A 12,504-nucleotide genomic window follows, 5' to 3' on the forward strand; every position below is an offset into this window, starting at 1 on the left:
CTAAAACCCCTGTGGGTAATTTAAGCTGTCGGCCCTCGGTGATATATTTTCCTTGTCCAGCAAGCTTATCAAAAGTCCAGGTGGCTTTGGGGGCCCGAGGGTCCCGTTGGTTTCTGCTGGCTATAGTCTGACAGTGATCAAGGTAGTCAGCTTTCCAGGATAAGAATTGTCCACGAGAGAGGACCGTCTGAGCCACCCGAAGCCATTCTTCTGGTGTAAAGTACCCGCCACCGGACAGGGTCTCAAGCATGGATACAGTAAATGGGGCATTGGGGCCATAGTTCTTAACTGCATTATTTAATTCTTTAAGAGGTTTAAACTTGAGGCGCTTATACTCAACATCTGTTGGTATAGTAGAGAGCCTACTACGCCCTGAAGGAGCGGGAGCAGGGACCTGCTCTGGAGCAGCCTCACCCTCTTCTTGTGCCTCTCCCCCTTCCTCATTATTAGAGTCTCTAGGCTCTTCTTTGTCACTACCTAATTCTTCTTCAGAGGAGAGGCCTTCTCTGGCCGCCTGCCTAGTGATTACAGGGAAGGCAAGGGCCCTAGTTTTGGCAGACTTGAACTTAGTCTTTCCTGCAGCTCGTGGCAAAGAGCCGCAAAAACAGTTTTAGTAACAGCCTTTTGTAGGGAAGAGAGCTCTGAGTTGAGCTCTGCAAACTCTTTTTGCAAAGAAAGAACATCTCTTAAAGCTATAACTTGTTTACTTAGGTCATTTTCAGCTTTTAGAAGGATATCTGTATGGGCGGTAGTTATGGGAAGAACGGGTGCACAGAGGGTCAGTGGGTATGGACGTAGGGGAGGTGCAGAAGCAACAAGAGGGGGCCAGTCAGGATTATGATATCGGGTGGCCTCTTCCTCTAAGTCACTCTCCTCAGAGGGGGTTAATCCTTCAGGAGGGGAACCTTGTTTCTGAAATATTGGGAAGGTTAAGTTGGAAGAAGGTTTTTCTTTTCTCTCTACCTTGGGCAATGTTGGATAAAGCTGGGTTGGCCCGCCTGTAGCGGTTGGCTTCGAGGGAGGCATATCAATCACGACTGATGGGCAAGGCGAGGTCTGCTCCTGATGAGCGACACCCTGAGTTACCTTTTGAAGGTTTGTCTTATTAATGGATGACACAGAGGCAGACCGAGAAAGGGGCTTAATGAAATCCTCAGCTAGGGAAATAATTTTACTTTTGTTTTCAGGAGAGTCTTTGAGAAGATCTCGGACTAATGTCCAATAGCTGAAAGTCTGAATGGGAACTGCCTCAGAGCCTTTATCCTTTAATAGTTCATTTAAACACTGTCCCACTCGGTCCCATTTTTTAGGGTTGATTTCAGGACCATCTATAACAAACCAAGGACACTGGTCACTCACAAACACGAAAAAATTTACAAGATCTTTTTTCTTAACTCATCTTGTAACCAAGTTACTCTTATATTTTGAGATCATTTAACATTATCTCAGCTTGTTTACAATGTAAATAATCTTAGTAGGCCTTGTAATCCTTATTTCATTTCTCACAACCCTTCCTTACCCCAACTCAGAACAATGTATATATGTTGTGAAAATATCATTGCTGAAAGAAGCAACTGTTGAAAACAATAAATTATTCTCAGATTGTGTTGCAAACAACAGGTCTGACTAGAATGATAACATCTGTTTGTGGTTTTATATGCTGTTCTGAGTCAGTAGAGCAGAAAGGAACAAGGCTCCTCATTTCTTACCTGCCCCCGTCTGCGGGGACCCTGTACAGGTAAGACTCGAGGGGGACCACTCCCTGAAAGGAAAAACGGGCGAGAAAGAGTAGACAGAGCCCAAGCAAGTCCACTTGTCAAGGGTCGCTTTATTGTATTGCAAGCTTTCCTTATATACAGTTTGTATTTAGAAGGGGTTGAAGAAGTTGGTCAAAGGTTACAGCATTCTTATGGGTATGGGGCGGGGGACTGAGCAATTCAGCAACGTGACTGACCACCAGGTGTTCCAAGAGATTACTGCATGACTTATCTTTTCTGAGAACTGTTTGCAAGGGGAAGAGAAAGATAACCTTGCCATAAATTCTTTCTCAAGGTTACTTGTGCAAGCAGAATGTCCTGCTTAAGTCAACTGTTTGTAGAGCTACATTATATTTTTTGGTAATGAATGTTGTTTCTCCAGCTCCCGACAGAGTCTTACTAGACAAAGTGGGTCACTGGGGGTGGGCTTTGAGGTTTTATATCCTGGTCCCACTTCCTGTCCATGCTCGGCTTCCTAGTCTGATATGAGGTGTCTCAGACATACGTTCCCACCCCAGCTGCACGTTTCCCCCATGACGGACTGTTCCCTCTCAAACCACGATCCGAGTAAATCTTCCTTTCCTTAACTTGCAGTCTTACTAGACAAAGTGGGTCACTGGGGGTGGGCTTTGAGGTTTTATATCCTGGTCCCACTTCCTGTCCATGCTCGGCTTCCTAGTCTGATATGAGGTGTCTCAGACATACGTTCCCACCCCAGCTGCACGTTTCCCCCATGACGGACTGTTCCCTCTCAAACCACGATCCGAGTAAATCTTCCTTTCCTTAACTTGCTTCCTGTCAGACATGGCCAGAAGAGGTCTAGAGATGTACGGGTCTCTTGTCCCCACCTTCTCCTGGCTTTGACACTGTGTCCATCCCTGACTCACTTTTCCAGTACTCTACTGTGCCCAGCAGTAAGGAGCTCTGCTCTGTAGGAGGACCTGGGGGACCCCCCCCATTTAATTAACAAGTTGGCACATGTTTCTGACTATGAGGAAACCTTGTGTTCTAAGTACAAGGCCAGAGAGGGCCCACTGATTGGGGAGTATGGTGGCTAATTTGACTGAATTAAAAACCATCTAGGAGCTGGGTATGATGGCGTATGCCTTTTATCCCAGCACTTGGGAGTCAGAGGCAGGAGTATCTCTGTGAGTTTGAGGCCAGCCTGGTCTACATAGTGAGTTTCAGACTAGCTGGGACTATAGGGAGACCCTGTCTCAAAAAGACCAAAGAAGGAAGGAAGGAGGGAAGGAAGGAAGGAAGGAAGGAAGGAAGGAAGGAAGGAAGGAAGGAAGGGAAGGAAGAACCAACTATCTACGGCTTTAGTGAGGCACGGCACCAGGGGCCTCTGTGAAGGAGTTTCAAGAGAGGATTAACTGAGGTGGGGGAGATCCGCTCTGAATGTAGGCAGCATCATCCCAAGGCTGGGGGTCCCACACTGAGTAGTAAAGGAAGAAGACTGGCTGAGCACCAGCCCTCTCTGCTTCCGGTTCACTGAGATGTGAACATGTGGCCTTGCACTCCCACCACCAGGCCTTCCCCACGTGATTTGCTGAATGAGCCCCTCCCCCTTTAAGTGGCTTCTCGCCAGATATTTGGCCACAACAATGATGGAAGAAACTGATTAAAGACAGGAGGCTGATCCAGGTCCTCACCCAACTTCTGTGGCACAGCGTTGTCCCCTGCCCAGCCAGGACACATCTGGGTCCAAGAGAGAGCAAAAGCTGAATGAGCTGACCTTGGAAATCCTTCTGGGTACAGGGTCAATATAGCAAGGCCTGGCTCTGTGGAGGCCAAAGAGCCCAGGGAGGTGGCTTTTTCTCCACCTGTCATTTGAACCCTCAGGGTTTGAAGCCTGAAGCTGGGCTGAGAGAGGAGATGGCTTCGCCCAGCAGAAGCAGGTGTCCGTGACATACAGAGTGTGGGTGCCAGGCAGATGCCAGCTGTGACAGCTATCGGGGCATGATGGGAGAGACACCCAGAGTGAGGGGTGTTGCTAGAATTCCTTTGGGGGCCTGTAATCAACATCTACCCCTCCTCCCTTGGTCCCAATGACAAACCAAGGGATGATTTAGCCAAATTGCAGTCTGGGAAACTGATGAGTTTATGGGTATTGTAGTTTTCACCAAAGCTTGGCTGCCAGCTACCCTACAGCCCTGTTCTAGCCCCTCCCCCAGGCCACATGCAATCAGAGCCAAATGGCCAATCACAGGTAGGGAGGTGGGGCTGGGCTTTCTGGGGAGCGCCCAAGAATCTCCCTGCCACTCACATGAAGAGTCAACATGCTCACCTCTGATGACCTTAGTCAAGCTGGTGGGTGCAGCCAAGCTTGGGAAGATGGCATCTGTTGGAGGCTAACTCCTAGACCACAAGGAGTTTGAGACCTTTGCAGAGACCTCAGACTCCAGCCAGGATAATAAGCACCGGGCTGGGGAATCAGCTCACTCATTAACGTGAATACTGGGCAAGTGTGAGGGTGAGTTCCATCCCCATCCCCAGCACCCACATAAAAAGCCGGGATACTGTATGCTTGTAATCCCAACCCTTAGGAGACAGAGAAAGGAAGATCCCTGGGCCTTGCTGGCCAGCTAGCCTCTCTTATTTGGAGACAACCAGGTTCTCAAAAAAAAAACCCAAAGTAAATAGGGCGTGGTGGCGCACGCCTTTAATCCCAGCACTCTGGAAGCAGAGGCAGGGGGATCTCTGTGAGTCTGAGGCCAACCAGATCTACATAGTGAGTTCCAGGCCAGTCAAAGCTACAAAAAACAAAACAAAACAAAAAGGAAAATGGAGGCACCTGAGGTTGACCTCTGGCCTCCACATGTATGTAGACATGTGTACATACATGTGCACACAAAGACTCACAGATACCACTGCATTACAGGGACCTCAGGCAGCAGCTGCTCTGCAAGTCAGGTCTGCCAACAGACGCAGCCTGGAGGGAGGCTTCCTCCAAGCCCTTCAGGGCCCTGACCAGCCGTTCCCACCACAGGGACACACAGGGCAACTGAACCTTCTCAGAGAATGGTGGCGGGGGAGGCCCACTCTGTGATTTACAGTACAGGCAAGATCTCACAGAAAAGGTTGCTTTAGACCCAAACTTTAAATTTACGCTTGTTCTAAAGAGCACACACTCGCAAGGATTTTCAATTTACAATATTACAAGAACAATTTCCTGGGGACTTAAACATTCTGAGTTTTGAATTACAGAAAGTAAAGAGGGAGAAGTTTCCAGCTGAAGACCGGAATAGATACCAACAGAAGGACACACAGAGCCGAGATGGGGTTTTATGGGCAGAACAGACTTCTTAGACCATTATCAAACGGCTCGAGATGAGTAGTTACTTTGAATATCCTAATTTCCAAGAAATTTGCGTCTCTTCTCCGAAACACTTTGCACTGTCAGAACACACGGGCACAAAAACACTTTACTACAAGCATGCTATTAAGCAAAAAAATTTTTTTCCTGTTCAATGGCTATAAATCTGCTGAGCCCAATACCAGCAAATGGATGGACCATCCTCCAAGATGTCCTGGAGTAGAAACTCCAGGTCCAGGGAATGTCTGGGAGTGTCTGAGCAGGGTCTCACTTCCGGGGGTGGGGTTCTGGGCAAGGAGACAGGCAGGGTGTTTTGGTGTGAATGTGAAATGCTGCCCCCTTCCCCCAGGCCTTAGGACTGTTCCAGAAAAATCAGATAGTTGCTGGGCTTCCTCTGTGGCTTAATGCACTCTTTGGCTCCCTGCAAGAGAAGGGGGGCGGGGTGCTCTAGAAACTCACCAGCCAGACCTTGCATGCAGGAAGTACCCCTCCTCCTAGGGACAAGACTGCCTGAGAGGGAGCCAGAGGGCCTCTGGCCTCAGAGTGAGTGACAGCCTCGACCTGTGTCTCTGCCTCAGGAGAAACCCAGCGTCTAACTGCTGGGCTGTAAATTGCTACCTCAGCTCAGTGATATGTAGTAAGGCAGAGATGCACAGTTCCTAACCCCTCAGTTCCCTGCCTTTGTATGCTACCCATAGACAGATGCATATGTGCATGTGCACACACACACACATATAAACACACAAAACATGCTCATACACACCTGAACATTTTGTTCATGTTTTAGTGAAAAACTGGAACTATCTGAATACCCACCCATAGGAGAAGGACTACTGAAAATGTATTGCAAATAATGGAATATTATGCCACCAGGTAAAATGAACAAATGAAGGCTACACGTCTTAAGAGGGACACAGCTCAAACACAAAGGTGGGTGAGAAGAGTGCATTGTCACTGGTCTTGGTACCTGTGCTGGTCAACTGGACACACCTGGGAAGAGGGAACCTCAACTGAGGCATTTCCTCCATCGGATTGACCTGCGGCCATGTCGGTGAGACATTTTCTTAATTTCTAACTGATGTGGAAGGGCTCAGCCCACTGTGGGTGGTGCCATCCCCAGGCAGGTGGTCCTGGCTTGTATAGGAAAGAAGGCTAAGCACAAACCAGGGGAGCAAGTCAGTAAGCAGCGTTCCTCCCTGGTCTGTGCTTCAGCTCCTGCCTCCAGGTTCCTGCCCTGACTTCCTGCACTGATTTCCCTCAGTGATAGGCTATCGTTTGGAAGAGCAATATGAAATGAACCCCCTCTCCCTGAGTCGCTTTCATCATGATGTGTATCACAGCAATAGAAAGCTAACTACAGCAGTACAGTACACCTGTGATTCGAACACTGAAGAGGCTGAGGCAGGAGGACCAACAGTTCCAGTCCAGCTTGGGCTACATAGTGACATCATCTGAAACACACACGGGGCTGGAGAGATGGCTCCACAGTTGACAGCACTGGCTGCTCTTGCAGAGGACCTGGGTTTGGTTCCCAGAACCCACGTCGTGGATAACAATCATCTCTAACTCCAGTTCCAGGGATCCACGGCCCTTTTACAGCCTCTAAGGGCACTGTGCACACAGGTGCACTTATATACACGCAGGCAATACACTCAAACATACAAAAAAAAAATCAAACTATACACTGCTGAATGTAGCAAAAAATGCCATTTCTATAAAATTCAAAAGCACCCAAGACAGGACAATGCGTTGCTTGTGAGGATGGTTGTGTGCGGTCTCCATCCTGCCTGGACGGGCGGTGCTAACCGTAAGAGCGGCCCTGCAGGATGAGCTGACCGCCAGGCTGAGGGAGATGCTACCTCGCTGGACTCTTAGGTCAGGTGACCGCGCGTGTCTGGGCCTCGGGTTTGTTATGTTTCCAACTACTTTTTCATGTGCTTGAAGTATTTCATTAATAGCAAGCATGGTGACACATGCGTCTAATTCCAGCACAAGTAGGCCGATCTCTGTGTTTGAGGCCACAGAAACAGTTCATCAAAAAGCAACATCTTGGTGGGTAAAGTGTTTGCCTCACAAACATGAGGATCTGCGTTCAATCCCCAGAACCAACACAAAATACCAGGCACGGTGGTGCCTGTAATCCCAGCACTGAGGAGGCAGAAGTGTTCTTCTGGGGTGTGTAGCTTCTGCTGAATTACCCTCTTCCGGTAAATAAACTCCGCCCACACTCATGCCGGCAACCCTCTTAGACTCAGAGGGCCCCTAAACAAAGCAAAATGTGAAAACAGGCAGGGGACTTGCTGGGAATAGGAAGGAACTGGGGGGGGGGGTGACCAAAATAGATCATGTAGGTGTATGAAATTGTTAAAGAATAAAGAAATAAGGCCGGCGTGGTGGCGCACGCCTTTAATTCCAGCACTCGGGAGGCAGAGGCAGGCGGATCTCTGTGAGTTCAAGGCCAGACTGGTCTACATAGTGAGTTCCAGGCCAGCTGGGGCTACAGGGACACCCTGTCTCAAAAAGACCAAAAAGAAAAAGAATAAAGAAATAAAACATTTCAAAGACAGAAGGAAGACGGGGAAGGAGGAAAGGAGGGAGGGAGGGGGAGGAAATACCATTTACCAGGGACTGGAGAGAGAGAGGAGCCTGGAGCTGTTGTTTGGTGGGAACAGCGTGGTGGACATGCCAACACCACAGAGCTGTGTGCTTTTTTTTTTTTTTTTTTTTTTAATGTTAGTATATTGCCTGCATGTAGGTAAGTGCACCCGCGTGGTACAGTGCCCATGGAGGACAGAAGAGGCTGTCAGATCCCCACGGACTGGAATTACAGACAGTTGTTAGCTGCCATATGGGTGCTGGGATTCGAACCTAGGTCTTCCGGTGCTGTTAAGAACAGCCAGTGTTCTTAACTGCTGAGCCATCTCTCCAGCCTCAGAGCTGTGTGCTTTAAAACAATTTAACATGTCCTTTTGATGCTCTGACATTTCAACCTCTAAGAAAAACAAAAGGTACAAATGTGGGTGAATCTTCGGGCGGCTTTAAGTTGGTGCTTTTATATGCACCGGGGATATTTTCTGGAATTATTGGAAATTTCAGAATATATTAGATAAAACACTAATACACACACAGAAAGACACTCAGTGAATAAATGACCCAGTGGTTTGCAGTTATTCCTCGGGTCAAGGTGACCCAGAAGAGCCAGGCAGAGGTTTTTATATTTTCTTGACTCTGAGGACTTCAGGCCTCAGAAGATGAATTACTGCTCCTTCCTGATCCAAGATAATCAGAGAGAGAGCGAGAGAGTGAGAGTGAGAGCAAGAGAGAGAGAGAGAGATGCAGCTTTGCGCTTCTCTGGAGAGTGCAGGGCACAGAGCTCAGCTACCGTCCCCATGGAACAGGGTGACACAGGCAGATTGGTTAAGAAACTTAACAAAGGGCAACCCAGGTGTGTAGGGGTCAGCGCAGCGGCAGTGAGGGGACAGGCTTCTGAAGTGATCTCTCCATGGGGTTGTAGACTTTGGAGGCAATGGGGAGGCCTGTGCAAAGATAGACAGACAGGGGCAGGCAGTCTGCAGTGAGGATGCAGGGCCTGCTGCCTGGGTCACAGGGCTTCTGTGCAGTCACAGGGCAGAAACACGGGCACAGCCTGCCCGGATGCTGAGCCACATCTACTTGGGTGGAGAAGTGAGATCAGGCTATACTGAGGGTGGATCCATGTATGTTGTAAGGTAGGCAGACCCCAGTCAGGGGTGCTGGGCAGGCCTCCACCCTCCACCAGGCCCTGGAAGAAGGGGGCTGGGGCCCTGGAGGACAAAACCTCACAAAAATCACACGTTAGTTTGAAATGGAACTGAGGCCATTGTCGCCTGAGAGCAGCATGCGTTTGCAGGGCAAAGTGGACACTGGGTTTGGTGTAGAGGCCAGAGACCCCTCCGAGAAGTGATGCCTGAGTCAGCTGAAGAGGAGAAGCAGGAGAGCTCCCAGGAGAAGGAATAGTGCTTGCCAAGGTCCTGTGGCAGGCTGGAGCCTGGGGCATTCTGGGAATCACCGAAGTGTAGGTCAGAACAAAGGGTGTGGAGAGGGAAGTATGGCCCTGTCTTAGTTGCTTTTCTCTCACTGCTGGGGTCAAATGCCTGACAGGTAAAGAGAGAAAGGACTATTCTGGCCCATGGTTCAAGGGGACCCAGTTCACCATGGCAAAGAAGGCGAGGTGGCTGGTGTTCTGGTTAGCTTTCTGTTGCGGTGATAAAAACACTGACCAGGCTGGCAAGATGGCTCAGCGGTTAAAAGCACTGGCTGTTCTTGCAGAAGATCCAGGTTTGATTCCCAGCACCCACATGGCAGCTAACAACCGTCTGTAACTACAGTTCCAGAGGATCCAACACCCTCTTCTGACCTCCACTGGCATTGCACGACTCAGGTGCACTTACACACATGCAGGCAATACACTCACACACATAAAATAAAAATGATAAATAAAATATTGTAAAAATACTGTCCAAAATCAACTTGGGGAGGAAAGGACTTAGTCACCTTCAGCTTACAGTTCATCATGGAGGGAAACCCAGGCAGGAATTCAGGGCAGGAACCTGGAGGCAGGAGCTGGAGCACGGGCCATGGAGGAATGCTGCTTACTGGCTTGCTTCTCTGGCCTGTGCTCAGCCTGCTTTCTTATACAACACAGGCCCACCTGCCCAGGGGTGGCACCACCCACAGTGGGCTGGGCCCTCCCACATCACTCAGCAACCAAGAAAATGTCCCCCCCCCAGTTGGGCATGATGGTGCACACCTTTAATCCTAGCACTTGTGAGGCAGAGCCAGGTGGATCTCTGTGAATTTGAAGCCAGCCTGGTCTACATAGTGAGATCCAGGCCAGATGGGGATACAGGGAGATCCTGTCTCAAAAATGCCCAAAAAGGTAAAAGAAAACACCCCCACAGCATGGCCACAGGCCAGTCCAATGGAGACAATTCCTCAGCCGAGGTTCCCTCCACCTAGGTGTAGTAAGTTGACAGGTGAAGCATCCAACACAGTGGTTACACTGCATCTGCAATCAGGGGGCAGAGAGAGAGGAACACTGGTGCTCGGATCTCTGTCTCCTTATTTTATTTTATTTATTTTATTTTGGGCATCAGATCCCCTGGAACTGAAGTTATAGATGGTTGTTAGCTGCCATGTGAATGCTAGGAACTGAACCCCGGTCCTCTGCAAGAGCAGCCAGTGCTCTTACCTGCTGAGCCATCTCTCCAGCCCCTTCTCCTTTTTATTGGTTTAGGACCACAGACCATGAAATGGTGCCACCCACATTTAGGGTGGGTCTTTCCACCTCCGCTAACCTAATCTAGACAATCCCTCACAGACGTGGCCAGAGAGTCATCTCCTAGGTGATTTTAGGCCCTGACACTATTAACCATCATGCATCCTTAAGTAAAAGATGCCCTGTTATTTATCACAGTCAGCTTACCTCTTTGGATACCTGCCATGACCCATGACTCCTAGACATGACTCTCCAGCTCACCCCCTCCCAGCCGGATTGCCACCAATGGTCTACTTGAGCTTTCCTCTGCACTACTGAAAGGACCAACCCCGACTCTTCCAGGGGCCTCCCCTCTACAGGAATGACAGATGCTCATCCAGCCAGCTGGATAACTGATGTGCCACCCTGTTCTCACTGCTCCTTCTTGGGCTGCAGACACCACTCTAACCAAACCCTTGCCAACAGCCAGAAGGGCCTGGAAGATTTTTTCAATGACCAGGTGGAACAGAAGCACGAGCCTTGCTCTGAGCTTCATCAAGTTGGGACTAACTCTGTGATGCAGTTTAGGGGCTGGTGTTCTGCCCAAATCAGCCAGGGGCTCATATCACATGCATCTGTGACATTCCTGCCCCACACCAAAAGTTAAGTAATGCAGAGTTATGACCCACAAAGGGATAGTGAGGGATGCCGACTGCCTACATCCCTAGAGCTGGTTCCCCAGGGCTCTGGAAAGTTGACCAGGGAGATGGTGCCTGTGATGTCCCATATGACAGGGAGTTTAGTTCCCCCAGGGACCTGACCCTGCAAGGTGTTCTGCACTCTGCACTCCAGGATACTGGTCACCAAACAAAGGTCACAAGGACGTGTTCAGGCAGTGCTGGCCACATCCTCTTTACCTCACTCCCGAGGCAGCCCATGGTTTCTCTGGGACTCCAAGCCAGGAGTGCATCAAGGCTGTGTATCAAGGCTGCTGAGGTACAGTGTTCCTGCTCCTATTTCTGAATCCTCTGGGCCTTGAGAGCCAGTCACTCAGTTCTGTGGCCAGTGTCTTCCACTGCCTATTTCTTTGGCCTCTTTCAGAGCAGAGCGCCATGGCCATCCAGTGGACACGTGCATGGCCTCAGCAGGCCTCCAGGATCCTCTGGCCTCCTCCATCTCTTTACCTTTTCCATAAGAACCACACCATTCACTGAGGACAGCCACTTATAGTGGGTTCTCCAGGCTCCTTGGATGCCCCTTTGCCCAGCAAGACCTGCTAGTCCCCGTCACAGCAGTATCCCACCACAATGCCTGGAGAGAATGACTTTGGTCTATATGTCCCTGAGAAAGGGCCTCTAAGTATCATGAAAGCTGGGCAGGGACCTAAGGAAAGCAAAGTGCAGAGCGGTCCAGCTACTAGGTGCACTTTAACTTGGGGTCTATGACCCCTGGCAGTGTCCCTTGCAAGAGGCAAGTGATGTGATGGTTAGTTCTCTGGATCAACTTGACAGGGCCCTTGATGTTGGGATGGGGGCACAGCCAGGCAGCTAGCCAACCCATTTCTGAGGCATCTGCTCCCAGAAGTTTGGGTGGACAGAGCCCCACAGGGGTCCTCCAGGGTACGTGGTTCCCCCATCCCATAGAGCAGAGGACAGGGGAAGGCCTGATTGCTTGAGCTAGGGATCCGGACCTATGCTCTGTGCTCCTGGTTCTTGGGTCTCAGACCCAGACTAAAGGGCAGACCATGTACTCCAACCATGGGGGCTTTGACACAGCCACCAGCTTCCCTGGATCCTTAGCAGACTCAGAGTGTTGCTGTGATACAACACTGACCAAAAGCTACTCAGGGAGGAAAGGGTTTATTTGGCTTATATGTCCACATCACAGTGCATCATTGAGGGAAATCAGGGCAGGAACTCAAGCAGGAACCTGGAGGCAGGAGCCGTTACTGACCTGCTTCCCCTGGCTTGCTCAGTTATTTTTTCTTCTACAACCCAGGCCCACCTTTCTAGGGATGGCACCACCCACAGCAGGCTGGGCTCTCCTATATCAATTAACAGTGAAGAAAATGCCTCACAGACACGGCCATAGGCCAGGGTGATGGAGGAAATTCCTCAGCTGGGGGTCTCTCTTCTTAGGTGACTCTAATTTTTATCAAGTTGATAAAAACCACCCAGCACACAGAGGTAGAT

Source organism: Nannospalax galili, unplaced genomic scaffold (assembly GCF_000622305.1).
Source record: "Nannospalax galili isolate Female #2095 unplaced genomic scaffold, S.galili_v1.0 scaffold1659, whole genome shotgun sequence".
In the NCBI taxonomy this organism is placed as follows: Eukaryota; Metazoa; Chordata; class Mammalia; order Rodentia; family Spalacidae; genus Nannospalax; species Nannospalax galili.